This window comes from Oncorhynchus tshawytscha, linkage group LG29 (genome assembly GCF_018296145.1).
Source record: "Oncorhynchus tshawytscha isolate Ot180627B linkage group LG29, Otsh_v2.0, whole genome shotgun sequence".
Lineage (NCBI taxonomy): Eukaryota > Metazoa > Chordata > Actinopteri > Salmoniformes > Salmonidae > Oncorhynchus > Oncorhynchus tshawytscha.
The window spans coordinates 2910071-2935277 of record NC_056457.1 but is presented as its reverse complement, the minus strand read 5'-3'; the positions used below and the strand labels follow the sequence as shown (position 1 = coordinate 2935277).

Sequence of the window (25207 nt, the reverse complement as noted above, 5' to 3'; positions counted from 1 at the left end):
ATAAATTTGCAAAAAATGTCTAAAAACCTGTTTTTGCTTTGTCATGATGGGGTATTGTGTGTAGACTGATGAATATATTTGCTTACTCCATTTTAGAATAAGGCTGTAACGTAACAAAATTGGAAAAAGTCAAAGGGTCTGAATACTTTCCGAATGCACCGTATATAGTTGAAAGTCAGTGTTTTTTTTTGCTTCAATAGAATAAGGGGCGTGCAACGATAGGTTTTCACACAAAATACATTACTGCACACATTCGGCGTAAAATCGTTTTCATCAATGACAGAGGTGCAACGCTATTTGGCTAGCAGCCACACAAGTAAATTAGCTTACAATGTAGCAAGTAGAGGTCGGCGGTTTAAAAATCGGCCTGGCCGATTAATTAGGGCCGATTTCAAGTTTCCATAACAGTCAGTAATCAACCTTTTTGGACGGCGATTACATTGCAATCCACGAGGAAACTGTGTGGCAGGCTGACCACCTATTACGCGAATGCAGTGTCAAAAGACCTTGTGGCTGCAAGGAGCCCAAGTTGCTAGCTAGCATTAAACTAATCTTATAATAAAAATCAAACTACACATGGTTGATGATATTACTAAGTTAATTAGCTTGTCCTGCGTTGCATATAATCAATGCAGTACCTGTTAATTTATCATCGAATCACAGCCTACTTCAACTTCACCAAATGGGTGATGACAAAAGTGCATTCGCGAAAAAAGTAGAGTTGAAGTCGGAAGTTTACGTACACTTAAGTTGGAGTCATTAAAACGAGTTTTTCAACCAAGTCGGTTAGGACATCTACTTTGTGTACGATACAAGTAATTTTTCCAACAATTGTTTACAGAAATTATTTCATTTATAATTCACTGTATCACAATTCCAGTGGGTCAGCAGTTCACATACACTAAGTTGACTGTGCCTTTAAACAGCTTGGAAAATTCCAGAAAAGGATGTCATGGCTTTAGAAGCTTCTGATAGGCTAATTGATATGATTTGAGTCAATTGGAGGTGTACCTGTGGATCTATTTCAAGGCCTACCTTCAAACTCAGTGCTTCTTTGCTTGACATCATGGGAAAATCAAGAGAAATCAGCCAAGAAAAATTGGGTCCTTGGGAGCGATTTCCAAAACACCTGAAGGTACCACGTTCATCTATACAAATAATAGTACGCAAGTATAAACACCATGGGACCACGCAGCAGTCATACCACTCAGGAAGGAAATGCGTTCTGTCTCCTCTTAGATGAACGTACTTTGGTGCGAAAAGTGCAAATCAATCCCAGAAAAGCAGCAAAGGACATTGTGAAGATGCTGGAGGAAACAAGGTGCAAAAGTATCTACACTGGGGCAAAAAAGTATTTAGTCAGCCACCAACTGTGCAGGTTTTCCCACTTAAAAAGATGAGGCCTGTAATTTTCATCATAGGTACAGTACACTTCAACTATGACAGACAAAATAAGAAAAAAAAATCCAGAAAATCACATTGTAGGATTTTTAATGAATTTGCAAATTATGGTGGAAAATAAGTATTTGGTCACCTACAAACAAGCAAGATTTCTGGCTCTCACAGACCAGTAACTGTCCTCCACTCGTTACCTGTATTAATGGCACCTGTTTGAACTTGTTATCAGTATAAAAGACCTGTCCACAACCTCAAACAGTCACACTCAAACTCCACTATGCCAAGACCAAAGAGCTGTCAAAGGACACCAGAAACAAAATTGTAGACCTTCACCACACTGGGAAGACTGAATCTGCAATAGGTAAGCAGCTTGGTTTGAAGAAAATCAACTGTGGGAGCAATTATTAGGAAATGGAAGACATACAAGACCACTGATAATCTCCCTTGATCTGGGGCTCCACGCAAGATCTCACCCCGTGGGGTCAAAATGATCACAAGAACGGTTGAGCAAAAATCTCAGAACCACACGGGAGGACCTTTTTATTCTTTATTAAAAAAAAAATATTTCACCTTTATTTAACCAGGTAGGCTAGTTGAGAACAAGTTCTCATTTGCAACTGCGACCTGGCCAAGATAAAGCATAGCAGTGTGAACAGACAACACAGAATTACACATGGAGTAAACAATTAACAAGTCAATAACACAGTAGAAAAAAAAAAGAGTCTATATACATTGTGTGCAAAAGGCATGAGGAGGTAGGTGAATAATTACAATTTTGCAGATTAACACTGGAGTGATAAATGATCAGATGGTCATGTACAGGTAGAGATATTGGTGTGCAAAAAAGCAGAAAAGTAAATAAATATATACAGTATGGGGATGAGGTAGGTAAAAATGGGTGGGCTATTTACCGATAGACTATGTACAGCTGCAGCGATCGGTTAGCTGCGCAGATAGCAGATGTTTGAAGTTGGTGAGGGAGATAAGTCTCCAGTTTCAGCGATTTTTGCAATTCGTTCCAGTCACAGGCAGCAGAGAACTGGAACGAAAGGCGGCCAAATGAGGTGTTGGCTTTAGGGATGATCAGTGAGATACACCTGCTGGAGCGCGTGCTACGGGTGGGTGTTGCCATCGTGACCAGTGAACTGAGATAAGGCAGAGCTTTACCTAACATGGACTTGTAGATGACCTGGAGCCAGTGGGTCTGGCGACGAATATGTAGCGAGGGCCAGCCGACTAGAGCATACAGGTCGCAGTGGTGGGTGGTAGAAGGTGCTTTAGTAACAAAATGGATGGCACTGTGATAAACTGCATCCAGTTTGTTGAGTAGAGTATTGGAAGCTATTTTGTAGATGACATCGCCGAAGTCGATGATCGGTAGGATAGTCAGTTTTACTAGGGTAAGTTTGGCGGCGTGAGTGAAGGGGGCTTTGTTGCGGAATAGAAAGCCGACTCTAGATTTGATTTCGATTGGAGATGTTTGATATGAGTCTGGAAGGAGAGTTTACAGTCTAGCCAGACACCTAGGTACTTATAGATGTCCACATATTCTAGGTCGGAACCATCCAGGATGGTGATGCTAGTCGGGCGTGCGGGAGCAGGCAGCGAACGGTTGAAAAGCATGCATTTGGTTTTACTAGCGTTTAAGAGCAGTTGGAGGCCACGGAAGGAGTGCTGTATGGCATTGAAGCTCGTTTGGAGGTTAGATAGCACAGTGTCCAAGGACGGGCCGGAAGTATACAGAATGGTGTCGTCTGCGTAGAGGTGGATCAGGGAATCGCCCGCAGCAAGAGCAACATCATTGATATATACAGAGAAAAGAGTCGGCCCGAGAATTGAACCCTGTGGCACCCCCATAGAGACTGCCAGAGGACCGGACAGCATGCCCTCCGATTTGACACACTGAACTCTGTCTGCAAAGTAGTTGGTGAACCAGGCAAGGCAGTCATCCGAAAAACCGAGGCTACTGAGTCTGCCGATAAGAATATGGTGATTGACAGAGTCGAAAGCCTTGGCAAGGTCGATGAAGACGGCTGCACAGTACTGTCTTATCGATGGCGGTTATGATATCATTTAGTACCTTGAGCGTGGCTGAGGTGCACCCGTGACCGGCTCGGAAACCAGATTGCACAGCGGAGAAGGTACGGTGGGATTCGAGATGGTCAGTGACCTGTTTGTTGACTTTGCTTTCGAAGACCTTAGATAGGCAGGGCAGGATGGATATAGGTCTGTAACAGTTTGGGTCCAGGGTGTCTCCCCCTTTGAAGAGGGGGAAGACTGCAGCAGCTTTCCAAGAAAGAGGTTGAACAGGCTGGTAATAGGGGTTGCGACAATGGCGGTGGATAGTTTCAGAAATAGAGGGTGACCTAGTGAATGACCTGCAGAAAGCTGGGACCAAAGTAACAAAGCCTACCATCAGTAACACACTATGCCGCCAGGGACTCAAATCCTGCAGTGCCAGACGTGTCCCGCTGCATAAGCCAGTACATGTCCAGTCCCGTCTGAAGTTTGCTGGAGAGCATTTGGATGATCCAGAAGAAGATTGGGAGAATGTCATATGGTCAGATGAAACCAAAATATAACTTTTTGGTAAAAACTCAACTTGTCGTGTTTGGAGGACAAAGAATGCTGAGTTTTATCCAAAGAACACCATACCTACTGTGAAGCATGGGGGTGGAAACATCATGCTTTGGGGCTGTTTTTCTGCAAAGGGACCAGGATCACTGATCCGTGTAATGGAAAGAATGAATGGGGCCATGTATCGTGAGATTGAGTAAAAACCTACTTCCATCAGCAAGGGCATGGAAAATGAAACGTGGCTGGGTCTTTCAGCATGACAATGATCCTAAACACACCGCCCAGGCAACGAAGGAATGGCTTCGTAAGAAGCATTTCAAGGTCCTGGAGTGGCCTAGCCAGTCTCCAGATCTCAACCCCATAGAAAATCTTTGGAGGGAGTTGAAAGTCTGTGTTGCCCAGCAACAGCCCCAAAACATCACTGCTCTAGAGGAGATCTGCATGGAGGAATGGGCCAAAATACCAGCAACAGTGTGTGAAAACCTTGTGAAGACTTACAGAAAACATTTGACCTCTGTCATTACCAACAAAGTATTGAGAAACTTTTGTTATTGGCCAAATTCTTATTTTCCACCATAATTTCCAAATAAATTCATTAAAAATCCTACAATAAGATTTTCTGGATTTTTTTTCTCATTTTGACTGTCATAGTGAAGTGTTCCTATGACGAAAATTACAGGCCTCTCTCATCTTTTTAAGTGGGAGAACTTGCACAATTGGTGGCTGACTAAATACTTTTTTGCCCCACTGTAAATCCACAGTAAAACGAGTCCAATATCGACATAACCTGAAAGGCCACTCAGCAAGGAAGAAGCCACTGCTCCAAAACCGCCATAAAAAAGCCAGACTACGGTTTGCAACTGGGGACAAAGATATTTCTCCAAAAAGTACTGTCCTCTGGTCTAATGAAACAAGAATAGAACTTTTTGGCCATAATGACCATCGTTATGTTTGGAGGAAAAAGGGAGAGGCTTGAAAGCTAAAGAACACCATCCCAACCATGAAGCACGGGGGTGGCAGTATCATGTTGTGGGGGTGCTTTGCTGCAGGAGGGACTGGTGCACTTCACAAAATAGATGGCTTCATGGAGGGAGGGAAATTATGTGGATATATTGAAGCAACATCAAGACAGGAAGGTCAGGAAGTTAAAGCTTGGTCGCAATTGAGTCTTCCAAATGGACAATGACCCCAAGCATACTTCCAAAGTTGTGGCAAGATGGCTTAAGGATGACAAAGTCAAGGTATTAGAGTGGCCATCACAAATCCCTGACCTCAATCCTATGGAAAATTTGTGGCCAGAGCCTGTGCGAGCAAGGAGGCCTACAAACATGACTCAGTTACACCAGCTGTGAGGAGAAATGGGCCAAAATTCACCCAACTTATTGTGGGAAGCTTGTGGAAGGCTACCTGAAACATTTGACCCAAGTTCAACTATTTAAAGGCAATGCTACCAAATACTAATTGAGTGTATGTAAACTTCTGACCCACTGGGAATGTGATGAAAGAAATAAAAGCTGAAATAAATCTCCCTACTATTACTCTGACATTTCACATTCTTAAAATAAAAAGTGGTGATCCTAACTGACCTAAGACAGGGAATTTTTACTAGGATTAAGTGTCAGGAATTGTGAAAAACTTAAATGTATTTGGCTAAGTTTAAATGTATTTGGCTAAAGTGTATGTAAACTTCCGACTTCATCTGAACCTAACCATAAACATCAATGCCTTTCTTAAAATCAATACACATAAGTATATATTATTTAAACCTGCATATTTAGTTCCAAGAAATTAATGTTAGCAGGCAATATTAACTATGGAAATTGTGTCACTTCTCTTGCGTTCAGTGGAAGCAGAGTCAGGATATATGCAACAGTTTGGGCTGCCTGGCTTGTTGCGAACTATGAACTAATTTGCCAGAATTGTACATAATTATGACATAACATTGAAGGTTTTGCAATGTAACAGCACTATTTAGACTTAGGGTTGCCACCTGTTCGAAAAAAATACGAAACGGTTCCATATTTCACTGAAAGAATAAACGTTTCGTTTTCGAAATGATAGTTTCCGGATTTGACCATATTAATGACCAAAGGCTGTTATTTCTATGTTTATTATATTATAATTAAGGCTATGATTTGATATTTGATAGACCAGTCTGAGCGGTGGTAGGCAACAGCAGGCTAGTAAGCATTCAAACAGCACTTTAATGCGTTTGCCAACAGCAATTAACAAAGCTTGAGGCACAGCGCCGTTTATGACTTCAAGCCTATCAACTCCCGAGATTAGGCTGGCAATACTAAAGTGCCTATAAATGTATTTATTTATTTCACCTTTATTTAACCAGGTAGGCTAGTTGAGAACAAGTTCTCATTTGCAACTGCGACCTGGCCAAGATAAAGCAAAGCAGTTCGACACATACGACAACAGAGTTAAACATGGAATAAACCAACATACAGTCAATAATACAGTAAAAAAAAAGTATGTGCAAATGAGGTAGGATAAGGAAGGTAAGCCAATAAAACAGACCATGGTGGCGAAGTAATTACAAAATAGCAATTAAAACACTGGAATGGTAGATGTGCAGAAATATATATGTGAATGAATGTGCAAGCAGAGATACTGGGGTGCAAAGGAGCAAGATAAATAAACCAATTAATACAGTATGGGGATAAGGTAGTTGGATGGGCTATTTACAGATGGACTATGTACAGGTGCAGTGATCTTTGAGCTGCTCTGACAGCTGGTGCTTAAAGCTAGTGAGGGAAACATGAGTCTCCAGCTTCAGTAATTTTTGCAGTTCATTCCAGTCATTGGCAGTAGAGAACTGGAAGGAAAGGCGGCCAAAGGAAGAATTGGCTTTGGGGGTGACCAGTGAGATATACCTGTTTGAGCGCGTGATACAGTGAATTATAAGTGAAATAATCTGTCTGTAAACAATTGTTGGAAAAATTACTTGTGTCATGCACAAAGTAGACATCCTAACCGACTTGCCAAAACTATAGCTTGTTAACAAGACATTTGATTGAAAAACATTTGGTTGAAAAACAAGTTTTAATGCCTCCAACCTAAGTGTATGTATGTAAACTTCTGACTTCAACTGTATATGAGAAAATAAAGCAGGGTGGCCCTCTATAGTGACTGAAAAGAGCATGTGTGTGTCCCAAATTGCACCCTATTCTTTATGGTGCACTACTTTTGACCAGAGCCCATAGGTTCCTCCTGCCATGGTTTGGGCAGCACTACTTTTGACCAGAGCCCATAGGGTCCTCCTGCCATGGTTGGGGTAGCACTACTTTTGACCAGAACCCATAGGGTCCTCCTGTCATGGTTGGGGTAGGCACAAAACCACAATCTCAATTCCCTGTGAGATGGGCAATGTGAAGCCTGCAGCATTCTCCCTCTACAAGCCTACAGTCTGTCCCTGGTCGCTGGACTTGTTCTTACATCAGGGTCACTGGTAATTCATGTCTTACAAAAGAGACACACTTCAGCCAGGTACCAGAGAGAGTGCTCACAGGAGCAATCAGCTTTCCTCTCCTCCTCTTTGTGACCAACATGAGAAATATCCACTGTGTGTGAATAATACATTTGAGCTGCGAGTCACTTCTAACCAGAAAACAGTTCTGTTTGTGAAGAAGCAAGCTGCCTAAGGAGTCAACCAGGGGGAGGTGTTTTATTTTTCCCTTCACAGAAATGGCAGTACTCAAAGATTTACCACCCAATAGGTTGGTACAAAAATCAACTAAGAAGATTGAAACAGTCTCACAGGTGCAAACCCAGGCCACACAGATACTCTGTAAAGTGGAACAGAAACCCTGTTGTAATTATGAAGACAAGACCGAGAGCTCGGGAAAACTTAAAAAAGGAGAGATCAAAAGCCTGTGTATTCCTGGCGAGCAGATCCAATCAGCCAGGAGGGCCTGGCCAGGAGAGGAGGATGAGAGGCAAGCACTTCCCTTTTAAATTGATCCCACAGAGACCTTCATGGTTCCCTAGGACTCACAGAGAGATAACTCTCCAAGCCCCACAGATCTGAGGAGGCACCGCACAGCTCACTGGAGAAAGAAGGAGGGATATGGAGAGAGACAGAGCGAGAGAGAAAGTTGAGGTAAGGATAGAAGTAACCTAACGTAGCAGGAGTAAGAGAAACGCAGGAGCAGGATGCCCCACATTGTGGTCATGACGAGAATGAGTAGTCTTAGTAATACGAGGCGCACATCCAAAAGTGGAAGTCACATCACATGCTCTTTTCCTTTTCCCCTGAAAACAGAATGACTATCATTTTTTTCCCGACCCCGCAAGGAGTGGGATAGAAAAGAAAGCAGGGTGACGAGAGATGGAGACCAGAGAGCTGAGAGCTCAGTCTCTGGGGCTAAACTACACAGACAGCATCCAAGCCCTCCCTGGATATGATGCCAGCAGACAGAGAGCCTGGAGTATCAACTATTAAAAATAGCCAATGTTACATATCCTGATGATTTACTTTAGCAGCAGTGTCTTTTTATTCTGTCCGGTTCTGGCAGATTAAGCTTTGGCTCATTAAGGACTGGCCTGAGATCAGACTCTGGACCACAGACAGTTTAATCCCATAGGTGCAAGGAACTCCAAGGAACAACAGCATCGCTGCAGCCCAGAGACTCAACACATGGATTAAATGGTGTGTGTTTGCGTAGGCCTAATAATTTAATTTATTTCCCTCTCTCTCAGATGCAGGCCTGTTAGCCAGGTCAACAGCAGTTTGAGGGGAGAGTTCAAACAGGGAGAGGAAAAGGGAGTCCAGCGGACCAACATTCTGGCAATACCTTCCAGGTTCACTGTGTTTCAAAACGTTCCCTCCCTACTGAACACCACCCTGGTTGCAGTACATAAGGTCATCACTAGGGGCAGAGGGGTGATAGGCCTAGTAGGGAAGACAGCACATGATTTTAAGATGTTCAGGTACCGATTCATAGCGGCCGCCAGTATTTAGCCGGACTATAATTGGCTCCAGTCAAAGCACTCAGCTCAAGCTGTGATGGATAGCCAGCACGGGGCATGAATAACTTAGCCTCATAAATAACCAGATCACTACTAATATCATTAAGGTACCCCTGGTTGGCACAGCCACTCCTAATCCCTCCACACAGCTTCAGCCTGCCTGTCTGTCTGCCTGTCGCTCCCCATAACAAACGCTGTAAACTCACGTCACTATTAACATCAATATTTTTTAAATTTCATCCAGCTCACTCTCCAGACCGAAGCCATTTATTTAATTAGTTGAATAGAAAATTGGCAGGAGGCGCAGGATTGGGGTTACGTGGCTGCATGGGTTTCTATTGGCACAGGTAACCTTTTTTTGAGAGATTTAACACAGAGAATTGATTGCAAGAGCAAACTCATCATCCTGGCTATTTTTCAGTGTGAAAATGGGGAGAAAAAAAAAGAGAAAGACCTCTATTTTTATCAGCAGAGGAGAGGAGGAACCGGAGAGAGATTAGCTTGTCATTAGGATGAGGAGTGGAGGAGAGTAGAATCAATTTCTGGGGTTTAAAAAGCTGACAAACAGTTCTCTCTCTCCCTCCCTCAGCCTCAAGCACGCATCTTCTTGACAGCCCCAAAGTACATGAGGGGAGGTGGTTTAGCCAGGTATGACGGTAAGTAGATGGATACAGTGCCTTCAGAAAATATTCATACCCCTGGACTTATTCCACATTGTGTTACAGCCTGAATTCAAAATAGAATAAATATATAGTAATCTACAAACAATACCCCACAATGACAAAGTGAAAACATTGTTAATTTTTTGAAAATGTAAATACACTGCTCAAAAAAATAAAAGGGAACACTTAAACAACACAATGCAACTCCAAGTCAATCACACTTGTGAAATCAAACTGTCCACTTAGGAAGCAACACTGATTGACAATAAATTTCACATGCTGTTGTGCAAATGGAATAGACAACAGGTGGAAATTATAGGCAATTAGCAAGACACCCCCAATAAAGGAGTGGTTCTGCAGGTGGTGACCACAGACCACTTCTCAGTTCCTATGCTTCCTGGCTGATGTTTTGGTCACTTTTGAATGCTGGCGGTGCCTTCACTCTAGTGGTAGCATGAGACGGAGTCTACAACCCACACAAGTGGCTCAGGTAGTGCAGCTCATACAGGATGGCACATCAATGCGAGCTGTGGCAAGAAGGTTTGCTGTGTCTGTCAGCGTAGTGTCCAGAGCATGGAGGCGCTACCAGGAGACAGGCCAGTACATCAGGAGACGTGGAGGAGGCCGTAGGAGGTCAACAACCCAGCAGCAGGACCGCTACCTCCGCCTTTGTGCAAGGAGGACCAGGAGGAAACACTGCCAGAGCCCTGCAAAATGACCTCCAGCAGGCCACAAATGTGCATATGTCTGCTCAAACGGTCAGAAACAGACTCCATGAGGGTGGTATGCGGGCCCGACGTCCACAGATGGGGGTTGTGCTTACAAGCCCAACACCGTGCAGGACGTTTGGCATTTGCCAGAGAACACCAAGATTGGCAAATTCGCCACTGGCGCCCTGTGCTCTTCACAGGTGAAACCATGTTCACACTGAGCACATGTGACAGACGTGACAGAGTCTGGAGACGACGTGGAGAACGTTCTGCTGCCTGCAACATCCTCCAGTATGACCGGTTTGGCGGTGGGTCAGTCATGGTGTGGGGTGGCATTTTTGGGGGGGGCCGCCCTCCATGTGCTCGCCAGAGGTAGCCTGACTGCCATTAGGTACCGAGATGAGATCCTCAGACCCCCTGTGAGACCATATGCTGGTGCGGTTGGCCCTGGGTTCCTCCTAATGCAAGACAATGCTAGACCTCATGTGGCTGGAGTGTGTCAGCAGTTCCTGCAAGAGGAAGGCATTGATGCAATGGACTGGCCCGCCCGTTCCCCAGACCTGAATCCAATTGAGCACATCTGGGACATCATGTCTCGCTCCATCCAACAACGCCACGTTGCACCGCAGACTGTCCAGGAGTTGGCGGATGCTTTAGTCCAGGTCTGGGAGGAGATCCCTCAGGAGACCATCCGCCACCTCATCAGGAGCATGCCCAGGCGTTGTAGCGAGGTCATACATGCACGTGGAGGCCACACACACTACTGAGCCTCATTTTGACTTGTTTTAAGGACATTACAACAAAGTTGGATCAGCCTGTAGTGTGGTTTTCCACTTTAATTTTGAGTGTGACTCCAAATCCAGACCTCCATGGGTTGATACATTTGATTTCCATTGATAATTTTTGTGTGGTTTTGTTGTCAGCACATTCAACTATGTAAAGAAAAAAGTATTTAATAAGAATATTTCATTCATTCAGATCTAGGATGTGTTATTTTAGTGTTCCCTTTATTTTTTTGAGCAGTGTATATAAAAATTTAAAAAATCGTATTTACATAAGCATTCACATGTTAATAAAGTACCTTCGGAAAGTATTCAGACCCCTTGAATTTTTCCACATTGTTAGGTTACAGCCTTCTTTAAAATGTATTAAAAAAAAATGTTTTCACCCCCTCAATCTATAATACCCCATAATTACAAAGCAAAAACAAGTTTTTAGAAACGTATGCTAATTTAAAGAAGAAAAAAAACATTTAAATACATTACATTTACATAAGTATTCAGACCCTTTACTCAGTACTTTGATGAGGCACATTTGGCAGCAATTACAGCCTCGAGTCTTCTTGGGAATGATGCTTCAAGCTTGGACTGTATTTGGAGAGTTTCTCCCATTCTTCTCTGCAGATCCTCTCAAGCAACGTCAGGTTGGATGGGGCGCGTCACTGCACAGCTATTTTCAGGTCTCTCCAGAGATGTTTGATCGGGTTTAAGTCCTGGTTCTGGTTGGCCACTCAAGGACATTCAGAGACTTGTCCCGAAGCCACTCCTGCGTTGTCTTGGCTGTGTGCTTAGGGTTGTTGTCCTGTTGGAAGGTGAACCTTCGCCCCAGTATGAGGTTCTGAGCGTTCTGGAGTAGGTTATCATCACATCCTCCAGATCCACCGTCTCTTATGACCAAAAAGAGCTTCTCGATATCAGTACAGCGATCACAATACTCACCTCATGCTGGAAGAATCATTTTTCTTTAACGAGTCTGAGACAAAGGATTTACTTCAGACACCCGACAAGGCCCTCATCCCGGTCATTCACAGGAGACGGAGATATCTGGGACGTAGGTTGGGGTGCCTTGTAAAAATCTGACGGCGAGTGGGTAATACGCCTTTACCGTCGGTCCTATTAGCCAATGTACAAATCATTGGATAATAAAATAGACAAACTATGATCACATACATACTGCCAACCGGACATTAAACTGTAATAACTTACATTTCACCGAGTCGTGGCTAATCGACGACATGAATAACATACAGCTGGCGGGTTTTACGCTGCATCGGCAGGATAGAACAGCCGCCTCTGGTAAGACAAGAGGTGATGGTCTATGTATATTTGAAAACAGCCGGTGCACGAAATCTCATAGTAAGGAAGTCTCGAGATTTTGCTCGCCTGAGGTAGAATATCTCATGATAAGCTATAGACATACTCTTGGTAAATAGTGTTATCTATATACTTCGTAGCTACAGTTGAAGTCGGAGGTTTACATACAGCTTAGCCAAATACATTTAAACTCAGTAACTCACAATTCCTGACATTTAATCCTAGTAAAAATTCCCTGTCGTAGGTTAGTTAGGATCACCACTTTTTATTTGAAAAATGTGTCAGAATAATAGTAGAGAGAATTATTTCTTTCATCACATTCCCAATGGGTCAGAAGTTTACATACATCCAATTAGTATTCGGTAGCATTGCCTTTAAATTGTTGAACATGGGTCAAACGTTTTGTGCAGCCTTCGACAAGCTTCCCACAGTAAGTTGGGTGAATTTTGGCCCATTCCGCCTCACAGAGCTGGTGTAACTGAGTGCGGTTTGTAGGCCTCATTGCTCGCACATGCTTTCTCAGTTTTCTATAGGATTGAGGTCAGAGCTTTGTGATGGCCACTCCAATACCTTGACTTTGTTGTCCTGAAGCCATTTTGCCACAACTTTGAAAGTATGCTTGGGGTCATTGTCTATTTGGAAGACCCATTTGCTACCAAGCTTAAACTTCCTAACTGATGTTTTGATATGTTGCTTCAATATATCCACATCATTATCCTTCTCATGATGCCATCTATTTTGTGAAGTGCACCAGTCCCTCCTGCAGCAAAGAACCCCAACAGCATGATGCTGCCACCCCCGTGCTTCACGGTTTTGATGGTGTTCTTCGGCTTGCAAGCCTCCCCCTTCTTCCTCCAAACATACAATGGTCGTTATGGCCAAACAGTTCTATTTTTGTTTCATCAGACCTGAGGACATTTCTCCAAAAAGGTACAATCTTTGTCCCCATGTGCAGTTGCAAACCATAGTCTGGCTTATTTATGGTGGTTTTAGAGCAGTGGCTTCTTCCTTGCTGAGTGGCCTTTCAGGTTATGTCGATGTAGGACTCGTTTTACTGTGGTTATAGATACTTTTGTACCAGTTTCCTCCAGCATCTTCGCAAATGTCCTTCGATGTTGTTCTGGGATTGATTTGCACTCTTCGCACCAAAGTACGTTCATCTCTAGGAGACAGAACACGTCTCCTTCCTGAGCGGAATGACGGCTGCGTGGTCCCATGGTGTTTATACTTGCGTACTATTGTTTGTACAGATGAACGTGGTACCTTCAGGCGTTTGGAAATTGCTCCCAAGAATGAACCAGACTTGTGGAGGTCTACAATCTTTTTTCTAAAGTCTTAGCTGATTTTCTATTGATTTTCCCATGAAGTCAAACAAAGAGGCACTGTGTTTGAAGGTAGGCCTTGAAATACATCCACAGGTATACTTCTAATTGACTCAAATGATGCCAATCAGAAGCTTCTAAAGCCATGACATAATTTTCTGGAATTTTCCAAGCTGTTTAACCTCTCTTGTGGTTGTGGGACGCTACCGTCCCACCTGGCCAACATTCAGAAAAATTTCAGAGCGCCAAATTCAAAAACAGAACAGAAATACATAATACACATCCATCATTACAAACAGTAACCATCCAAGTAGAGGAGTAACAAAAAAGTCAGAAATAGCGCTAAAATGTATCACTTACCTTTGATGATCTTCATATGGTTGCACTCCCAAGACTCCATGTTACACATTAAATGTTTGTTTTGTTCAATAAAGTCCCTCTTTATATTCAAAAACCTCCGTTTGGTTGGTGCGTTTTGCCCAGTAATCCATTGGAACAAAGCGCGGTCACAGCAGGCAGACAAAAAAATAAAAAAAGTACCATAAAAGTTCGTAGAAACATGTCAAACGATGTTTATAATCAATCCTAATGTAGTTGTCATAAATAACCGATCATATTTCAACCGGACAATAGCTTCTTCAATAGAAAAGGAAAAACAAGAAAGGCTTGGTTATGCGCAGGACTCATGTCTGGAAATGTCCACTGTCCTCTCATTGAAAGTGGTGTTTCTCCCTCATTTTTCAGAGTAAAAGCCTGAAACAATGCCTAAAGACTTGCTTTTACTTTCTGAAGGTGCTGTATGTATGACATTGTAGGCTATTGTATATAGGGCAAGATCAGGAAAAACTGCAGGCCCTACACATACAGGACATTTCAATAACTAATTGATGGCACCAAAAACTATTCCTACCTTTTCCACCAACCTGGCACAGGCAGGTATCCAATGTGATGGAAATGCCCTTGGAAAGGCCTGGGAGGCCACAGATTTACCAGAGTTCCCGTGAGAGAACAACCAGGAAGGAGAGCCTCTTTCCTGGTGTTTTATAAGGCTCGAGGCAAGGCCCCCTCTCGGAATTCTCCCTCTCCGCTCTTCCTATGTACCATCTCCCACCGCAACCCCTGACGATCATGTGTCCGCGGCTTCACCGAGGGCGAGAGTGGGGACAGGAATCACACAGGAAACGCTGCTGTAACACAACACACATAGGGGGATGGGTAAAAAGAATAACCTGGAGCGGTAAGCAAACTTTGCCACCAGAACCAGCACACCGCCACATTGTAGGCCTATATTGGCAACCAGATAGCGAGGGATGGGCAAGCCCATACCGCCAGGTCTGGTCTGCCATCAGTCCTAATGGAGCCCACATGGGAGCTGCTTCCGGTGTCATAGCTGTGCTAAAGTTGTGTGGGTTAGTGCTGCTGTTAGTACAGTTTCAGTGTGTTTCACTGGACTGTTGAAGTATACCTATAGTCTGTTATCATACATGGCTTTGGCTTACATATCACAATCAAGATCACAATCAGCTGATTTAGATCTTGAGAACAACGCTTTTCTATGAGACAGCAACATTGGGACTTATGCAAAGTAGGAGTGTTGCAGCCAGACTCAGATCCAAGATGGTAGATGAAGTCTAAAGAATGCCCTCATTTGCCAGTCTTATATGTAGAGCTCTGAGATCACGGTCGATGTTGGGATCTTAACATCAGGGTTAGGAGTGTTCTGGCCTCTGCAGTCATTTGTGAGCTGCTCCTGTAGCCTGTAAATGATTAGGCCAAGGAAGGCAATTAACTGGAGCATCACTAGGCTAAATATAGACAGGCTTCCTTGGCAGGTCTGCTCCTGGGTCCTGGGTGAGGTCCATGGTCTATGCCGAGAAGCCCCTCCTGTTGTTATTCCAATCTGGGCTTGATTTATTTGAAAAGACAACGTGAACACAGCCCAAACATGTCCGTCGGTCCGTCTATCAGGTGTCCCGAGAGAGATGGAATGGCGTGGGAAAAAAATGTTGTGGGAGAAAATAAGAAAGAAAGAACGTGGGAATGTTCCTGCAGATATGTTTGGATGCAGGAAGAAATGTTTGGCAAACAGTCTCCAATTACAGAGGAGGAATCTATGAGGCTTGCAAATTATCAAGGACGATCTGATCTTTATTCAAATTGGAGCCTGTGGTGTAGCTGATGCATTGAAATTAAGCATAGCCATACCTGATTCTCATACATTTAAGTACATTTTCTATTCAAGGACATGGTTCTGCTATGTCAAAAGAACCTCTCAGCTAGGCTAATTAAACTAGTCAATTGATTTCAATCACTTTTTGACCACATATATAAGTCAGAAGTTTACATAGGTTGGAGTCATTAAAACTCATTTTTCAACCACTCCACACATTTCTTGTTAACAAACTACAGTTTTGGCAAGTCGGTGAGGACATCTACTTTGTGCATGAAACAAGAAATGTTTCCAACAATAGTTTACAGACAGATTATTTCACTGTATCACAATTCCAGTGGGTCAGAAGTTCACATACACTAAGTTGACTGTGCATTTACACAGCTTGGAAAATTCCAGAAAATGATGTCATGGCTTTAGAAGCTTCTGATATGCTAATTGACATTATTTGAGTCAATTGGAGGTGTACCTGTGGATGTATTTCAAGGTCTACCTTCAAACTCAGTGCCTCTTTGCTTGACATCATGGGAAAATCAGCCAAAACCTCAGAAAAAAACGTATAGATCTCTACAAGTCCACGATTTCCAAACGCCTGAAGGTACCACGTCCATCTGTACAAACAATAGTACACAAGTATAAACACCATGGGACCACGCAGCAGTCCTACCACTCAGGAAGGAGACGCATTCTGTCTCCTAGAGATGAATATACTTGTGTGAAAAGTGCAAATCAATCCCAGAACAAAAGCAAAGGACCTTGTGAAGATGCTGGAGGAAACGGGTACAAAAGTATCTATATCCACAGTAAAAACGATTCCCTATATCGACATAACCTGAAAGGCCGCTCAGCAAGGAAGAAGCCACTGCTCCAAAACCACCATAAAAAAGCAAGACTATGGTTTGCAACTGCACATGGGGACAAAAATCTTACTTTTTGGAGAAATGTCCTCAGGTCTGATGAAACAAAAATAGAACTGTTTGGCCATAATGACCATCGTTATGTTTGGAGGAAAAGGGGGGAGGCCTGCAAGCCGAATAACACCATTCCTGTGAACTGTGAAGCACAGGGGTGGCAGCATCATGTTGTGGGGTGCTTTGCTGCAGGAGGGACTGGTTTTCTTCACAAAATAGATGGCATCATGAGGATGGAAAATTATGTGGATATATTGAAGCAACATCTCAGAACAGCAGTTAGGAAGTTAAAGCTTGGTTGCAAAATGGGTCTTCCAAAAGGACAATGACCAGAAGCATACGTCCAAAGTTGTGGCAAAATGGCTTAAGGACAACAAAGTCAAGGTATTGGAGTGGCCATCACAAAGCCCTGACCTCAACCCTATAGAACATTTGTGGGCAGAACTGAAAAAGCGTGTGCGAGCAAGGAGGCCCACAAACCTGACTCAGTTACACCAGCTCTGTCAGGAGAAATGGGCCAACATTTACCCAACTTATTGTGGAAAGCTTGTGGAAGGCTACCTGAAATGTTTGACCCAAGTTCAACAATTTAAAGGCAATGCTACCAAATACTAATTGAGTGTATGTAAACTTCTGACCCACTGGGAATGTGATGAAAGAAATAAAAGCTGAAATAAATCACTCTACTATTATTCTGACATTTCACATTCTTAAAATAAAGTAGTGATCCTAACTGACATAAGACAGGGAATTATTACTCTGATTAAATGTCAGGAACTGTGAAAAAAGTATTTGGCTAAGATGTATGTAAATTTCTGACTTCAACTATATTTGCTCATGGTAGAAATAGTCAGAAAGTGCCACATCATTCAGGAGATAGAGGTGCTCAAAGTTGACTCATTTTGCATACCCCACCACATCCATGTCTTCATTACTGGAAACTATTAACGGTTGAGTTTGATATCATTTTAAAAGCTTACAAACAGGTTTGTCAAAGTACAGTATTTTATAATTTCTTGAAAAAAATGTATTGAATAAAAAACATTTTTCTTTAACATCAATTACTTTAAGGACAGTTCTAAAATTATCACCTTCATATTCATAATCTCCAGCACCACACCAACATTAACATACAGTGCATTCGCAAAATATTGACGCTTTGACGTTTTACACACTGTTACATTACAGCCTTATCCGCAAATTGATTACACACAATAACAAAAACAGGTTTTCAAATTTTTGCAAATGTATTGAAAATAAAAAACAGAAATACCTTATTTACATAAGTATTCAGACCCTTTGCCATGAGACTCTAAATTGAGCTCAGGTGCTTCCCGTTTCCATTGATCATCCTTGAGATGTTTTCTACAACTTGATTCCACCTGTGGTAAATTCAATTGATTGGGACATGATTTGGAAAAGGCACACACACCTGTCTATATAAAAAGGTACCACAGTTGACAGTGCATGTCAGAGCAAAAACCAAGCCATGAGGTTGAGGTTTTTATACTACAATTCTAAATCTAATAGCCAAATGATTCTTAAAACAATTTCATATGTCAGCTTACAACCACCCCTCCCCACGGCTTAAGCGGTTAAGAATTTTTACGTGTAAAAAATGTATATACATTTTCGCATCTGAGATGTTTGTTGTGCCCGCCATCGGCTTAGACACAGCACACTCTTGAATACAGGTTGGGTGTAATTTCAATAATAGGTCCATTCTATGAATACTATTGAGCTCTCTTCAGACCACTGTAATTTAACTGTTACACCATTGACATTTTAAGGGTGTGGTCAACGACCCCAATGCAACACATTATTCATTTTGACAGCTCTAGGCTGAGTCAATGAGTGGCCTCAGTCATTGGGCTTATCTACCTTACCAACCCTAGAAGTTCTTAAACCAGCTCAGTGCAATGCATAGGCTCAGACACAGTGTAGGCTACTAGTGAGGTTCAGCATTTCTTGTTTCCAGTCAAATCAAGGCTTGCATACCTACAGTATGGTTTTATAGACCTAAGCCAATTCAACAAAACATGGTTCGGGAAACATGCATTCCCATGGCGTGGTTCTAAGAAATTCATGCAAAAAAAAGAGAATGCTTTTGCATTACTCCAACAGGGGAAAAAAGAAACTGAAGAGATTTTATCCTTAAAAAACAGGAGGTTCGCCCACTCGTTCACCTGGGACAACTCTTGGCCGGTGCAGGCTAGCTAGAAGGTTATAAGAGCCTGGGAATGTTGAACATCAAGAAGGGAATCAGAACATAGCAAGAGCACTGGGAATAAGGCAGGAAACATGGAGATTAACCCTTTCCTGCCTGCCAGAGGAACGAAAGGAAAACCACGAGGAAAAATATTTTCAATTTGACTTATTTCTAATCCACACTTATGTGAGCGAAAGGCTGTCTGCATTTAAAGTACGAACTGTAGAAAAAAAGAAAATAGGATATATAGTTAGACTTATACATTAAAAGAGGTGTTTAAACAACATTTGCCGTTTCTAGCCTAATATATGAAATTCCCTATTGGTTTGGTCTCCATACACATCAAATGTGTTTTTGCCAAGGGAAAATGTTCTGGCACTTTACCGATGCACAAACAAATTAAGGCATATTAGGAAACAGAGGTTTTATTGATAACACAGGCAGAGAACACTCATCACCAGTATGTCCTACTCTGACTAACTCTATGCTATGGAAGTCATGTGACTGTGCTTACTGTAACACAGGGGGAGCTTACAGTATGCTCAACATTATTAATCTAGTATCTCAAAAAGCAATGTCAGTGAATCCAATCTCTCGCCTCCTAGCAAAGATCAGGAAGGTGGTATCCTTTCACAAAAGCACAACTGCTACACATGTTTTCAAGACAAAACAGGAGATGCTGGAGCTGCCAAACCACAAACTAATCCAACATGTCCCTGCTAGATGGAATTCAAGCCATGACATTGTTGAGCGATACCTTGAGCAGAAAGTTGCAGTGTTTTCTACACTGACTGAACAAGATGTGAGGAAAAATGTCAAAGATTGTGACTTTGTCTGAAAATGACAAGACGAGCAGAGGAAGTTATCAAAGTGTGCAAACCTCACAAAACAGTCACAACACTGATATGCACTGAGAGCATTCCATCAGTTTTCATGGTCCTGAAATCAATGGTGACATCTGATGAAGATGAACCTGCAATAAGGGATGTCAAGACTGCTATCAGAGTTAACCTGGAGCCTAGATATGCTGACCCTGGTGTCCAAGACTTCTTACACAAGAGCACCGCTTTGGACCCCCGGTTCAAGTCCCTACCGCACCTGGATGCTGCTGCTCGTCTGAGAGTCTACGATGAACTCACAGCAGAGATTGTGACCAATATACAACAGGTATTGTATTCATTTTGTTAATGTGACATTTATTATTTTATTAATTTGTGATTTAACAATTATAAAGAATAATTGTAATTGTCACAATAGTGTCTGAAATATTTCAAACAACAAATCATATTTTTAAAGCCACTTCAGAGACGGTAGTTTTTATCTAATTTAATTCTGCAGGGTCAAGACATAGATACCACAGGAGCCAACATGTCTGCCTTGGCTGAGCTTTTTTGGGAGTTGTTCAGAGCAGGGAACCAAGTCAAAAGGTCAAGGTCATAGAGGAGGAGGTGACCGCATACAGGGAAGTGGACTGTATTCCCCTGGATGCTGATCCACTGATCCACCTACATGGTGGAAGACAAATTAATATACTCTCATGTTGCCATGTTAGTGCCTGGGACCTATGTCCCTAGCGAGAGGGTATTTCACCACAGTGGCTGATACTGTCACAGAAAGCCAATCTACCGCAAATAATGTGGATAGACTAATCTTCTTAAAGAAAAACTGAAAATATATATATATATATATATATTTTTTTTTTTTTAAGTAACCAGTCTCAAGGGGTCCTATTTTGTTTAAGGCGCTGCTATGGGACTCAATTTTTCAATATGCTGCTGGACTATGCACTCTTTTGTTGATGTTTTTTAAATTAGTATTTCATTGTTTTACGTGATAAGGCAGGCACTGCTGTTTTGTGTATGTATCCCTATGCTGCTAAAAACGAAGCCACCCAATGTTTTTTATTGTTAAACATGGAAAATAGAAAATACTCCTTCCCCCCCGTACAAAATCATTTTTTCCCCCTTCTTTGGAAGTAACGTGTTTCAAGTGGTCCTATTTTCTTTAAGGCACTGCTATGTGACTTAATTTTGATATATGCTGTTGGACTATGCGCTCTTGTTGAAGTTCTGTTTTAAATGGCTATTTTATTTCATGTTATAAGGCAAGCACTGCGGTTTTTTGTTCTCCCTTTGTTTCCATATGTTCCTGTGAATTCAAGCTACCCATGTTTACTATTATATTAAAGGGAAAATCTAAATACCAATTACATTACATCAGGCATTTATTTTGTTGATGTATCGAAACTGAACCGTGAATTTTGTGAACCGCTTCACTCCTAGGAATGTATTCAGAGCCCTTGAATTTTTCTGCATTTTGTTACGTTACAGCCTTATTCTAAAATTGATTACAAAATAAAAAATTCTCAATCTACACACAATACCCCATAATGACAAAGGGGGTATATCAGCTTTAATATTGCAGATAGATTGCAGCTTCCATCAATGTAATTGTCTGCATCATTTCCAATCCCCCATATATATTTTTTGTAAATATATACAGTACCAGTCAAAAGTTTGGACACGCCTACTCATTCAAGGCTCTCTCTTTATTTTGTACTGTTTTCTACATTGTAGAATAATAGCGAAGACATCAAAACTATGAATAAGGACGTAACACAACAAAATGTGGAAAAAGGGTCTGAATACTTTCCGAATGCACTGTATGTCGATGGTGTGTGTGTAATATGTCGGCACCTGATCCGAGCTATAAGGGAGACTAGCCATCTAGTACCCGCCTACCACTATCAGATTAGGTGGGGCAATGTAGCCTGTTTGTCTCCCCGCTTTGGTTCTGAAAATCAACATTACCCACTTTTTAACTTGTCATTTTTTACAGATTAAACGTTTTAGCTAGTAATGTATCAATATTTATGTCATTTTGGTGCGCATAGAAAGGAGTCATGAGTGCATTCAGGTGCGTGTGCCCGGTGAATGTTCTTCACAATAAACAAATATAGGCCATTCTGTTTAGAACAACCCAGGGTATGATGCCATGTCATCTTCAAACATAGTGATCATAAACATTGACACTGTATATGACATGAGTTTTATTCTCATGGGTGTTTGTCTTGCTTGTATGACGAGTGCTTTTTATTATACTCCTCTGACGTCATGTACTGTATAACATTTTACTGTACAGCCACTATGTTCCAATTTAGTTGATGACCAAATCTTTCATTTTCATAGTGTAAATGGCTATGCAAAGCATGCTGGATGCTCGAAAAAACAGACAAAGTATTGACTTTGTAAGGGAGCACTTACCATAGGCTAGATAAGAGAAGAATTCTGCTTGGTGCGCCAGAATAAAGATGTGGCAGGCGTTCTAATCACATTCCATTAGCCAACACCACAGCAAAGATTTGCATCATTGATGCCATCATGCCAAAGATGTAGCCTAGTTTTACATCATAGAGTAGATCCCTACATTGAGAATCTAGCCTTATACCCTGGCTTTGTCACAAATGGCATTCTAGAAATTCATCTAGTACACTCCTTATATTCATGGGTTGCATGTTTCTTCACAACATTGTTTTGAACGTTCATTTCAGGACTGATGCCCAACTGAACATTCATTCTACTCAATGTGCGCCGATGAAGATTTAGTCTAAAGTGCATTACTATGGCTTGGAAACACGATGACATTTCAAAGGGAAGCAAAACATGTGTAGGACAACCCTTGTCACTATGATGATGTCGTCAGATTGACTTTAGATGTAGTATAACCACAGAACAATGAGACATATTTTACCAGATGTATAAATGTGAAGCATCCGGGTTGGCATTTCCACTCACTACCAAATACTAGCTAGTCGGCAGTGGGAGAAGATGGCCGACATTGTTAATTTAAATTTACTCATCGATGAAACATTTGATCTCAGTACAGTTTTCTGTTCCCAAAACTACAATTGTTTTTACGGCCAGTATTTTAGGCTTTACCCTTTGCCAAAGTTTTTAAAATTTGCGTTGTTTAGAAGGCGTGCAAAGGCGAATTGAGTAGGCATTCCCCAACGGAAATATGCAAATGTTAGCTAGAACTCTCCAATAGGATCTCATTAGCATGTGCTTGGGCTCTGCCCACCTCCTTGCTTATTCTGCCCACTATGGCTACTTTTCGCATTTGAAACAACAGGGGGTGGTCGATCTTGGTTTAGTTTTACAAATCTTTGGTATAACTTTAGCTAGCTTGCTAAGATTGAGGTGAAAGCACAGAATTGTAGCTAGCTAATGGCAACATTACCATCTCTCTAAAGTAAACTTGACAACATAATTGTTTTCTACTATTTATTTGCCTACTTCAGCAATGCCATTGTATTTCCAAGCCACTATTAGTGTAATTTAGATGAAACAGTCATTAGCATCTGTTCAGAAAGACTGGGCATTCGTCATCAGGTGGGCATCAATATGGCTGCCGCATCTATAGAACTTTGATGACAATTCCAACAACGCGACCAAGTGATGTAGGTGCAACGCATGAATAGAGCCCTGGGCAAAAGTAGTGCACTATAGGGGTACGGCTGGCACAATTACAATATAATTGTGTAAACGATGATTATGGATGAAGACCGTCATGAAAATAAAATAACCGTCATAACCAGGGTGTGTGTTTGTTTGGAACAAACAGCTGACTGAAGATGGGACAGCTGGGCATTTGTACGGTTGATTCAATGGTAACTTTGTTGCGCCTTGTTGTAGCAAACAAGTCTTTGGTTGCCTAGCCAACACCCCATCCCAGCAGCTGCACATGCAGTCAGGAGCATAGGAGAGGGTTATAACGGAGATTCCTGTCATTTCAATGACCAATAACCATCTTCCAAAATCCCATGCTTTCACTCAATGTCAATAATATGGTTGTGAAAATACGTAATTAATTTGAATACATTGTGGCAGTTGTTGCCCATGTCTAAAAATCCCAATACTGTACATTATGATATTTCTGCAATATGAGCCCAAATGTAAAGCAAGTGCTAAGAACGTTAAAATCTGTGGGAAAGCCCTTTTTGTGAAACCCGCGCAATCGGTGTGTTCCAATTTTCTCTTTGAGAAGGGTATTGGTTCAACCCGATGTGACATTGTACTGCCAAGAAGTATGGGGAAGTCCTGATGGTGTTTCACAGACGCCTTCTGACTGAAATATAAAGAATGGCGCTGGAGGGAATAGCTGTCGTTTTAAGAGCTCCTGACAAATTGTGCTATTTTGGGTCTTTTTTTTGCCCTGATCTTAACTTTTTTGTACATAATGTTTCTGCCATAGTTTCCTATGAATGAAAATAGCTTCTGGACATCAAAACAGCTATGACTAACCTTGATTTGGATGAGGACTACTTCAATGAGTTGGAAGCGAAAGACATACTGATTATCACGGAACAGGACCAAATCCCGGACGAAGGAGGAGATGGCGTGCGGGATACCTGACGTGACTACGTCGGAGAGTGGACAAACCACCTCAACCCTCCGTTCTATTGGCTAACGTACAATCACTGGAGAATAAACTGGATGAGCTCCGTTTGAGACTATCCTATCAGTGGGATCTGAAGATCAGTAATATCCGGTTTCTCCGAGTCGAGGCTGAACAAGGACATGTTCAAAATAAATCTAGCTGGCGTTTGGGAATCTCAGGGTAGGGTGTGCGTGTCTCTGTCAACAAATGCTGGTACGCAATCTCTAATATTAAGGAAGTCTTGAGGTTCTGCTCACCTGAGTTACAATACCTCTTGATAAGCTGTAAATAAGGAAGTAGCCTTGCATGAGCCATGGCGCATGCGAGCCGGAACGGGTCATAGGAGCAAGAGTCATCTCCTGTTTCTGTAGCGTGAGACTGTAGACCATACTATTTACCAAGAGAGCACTGAGACCACACTCAACGAGCTGTATAAGGCCATAAGCAAACAAGAACATGCTCAACCAGAGGCAGCGCTCCTAGTGGCTGGTGACTAATGTAGGAAAACTGAAATCAGTTTGACCTAATTTTCAACCAGCATGTCACCTGTGCAACGAAGGTGAAAAAACTCCAGCTCACCTTTACTCCACACAGAGACGCATACAAAGCTCTCAACCTTGATTTGGCAAATCAGACCATAACTCTATCCTCTCGATTCCTGCTTACAAGCTAAAACTGAAACAGGAAGTACCACTGACACTCGATACGGAAGTGGTCCGATGAGAAGCAGATGCTAAGC

At 42.1% G+C, this 25207-nt stretch overlaps 1 protein-coding gene across 4 annotated transcripts in view; it reads right to left on the bottom strand.

The window, feature by feature from the left end:
* Positions 1–25207, bottom strand: part of LOC112228036 (zinc finger protein 438) — a 100007-nt gene that overhangs the window by 42784 nt on the left and 32016 nt on the right. The window contains exon 2 of one of the 4 annotated variants that reach the window (XM_024393161.2): positions 14650–14926. The exons of 2 other annotated variants lie outside the window; for them this stretch is intronic. The gene's annotated coding sequence lies outside the window, so the exon portion shown is untranslated. The remainder of the gene's footprint in view (positions 1–14649; positions 14927–25207) is intronic. One more of the 4 variants, XM_024393163.2, reaches the window with a different exon arrangement.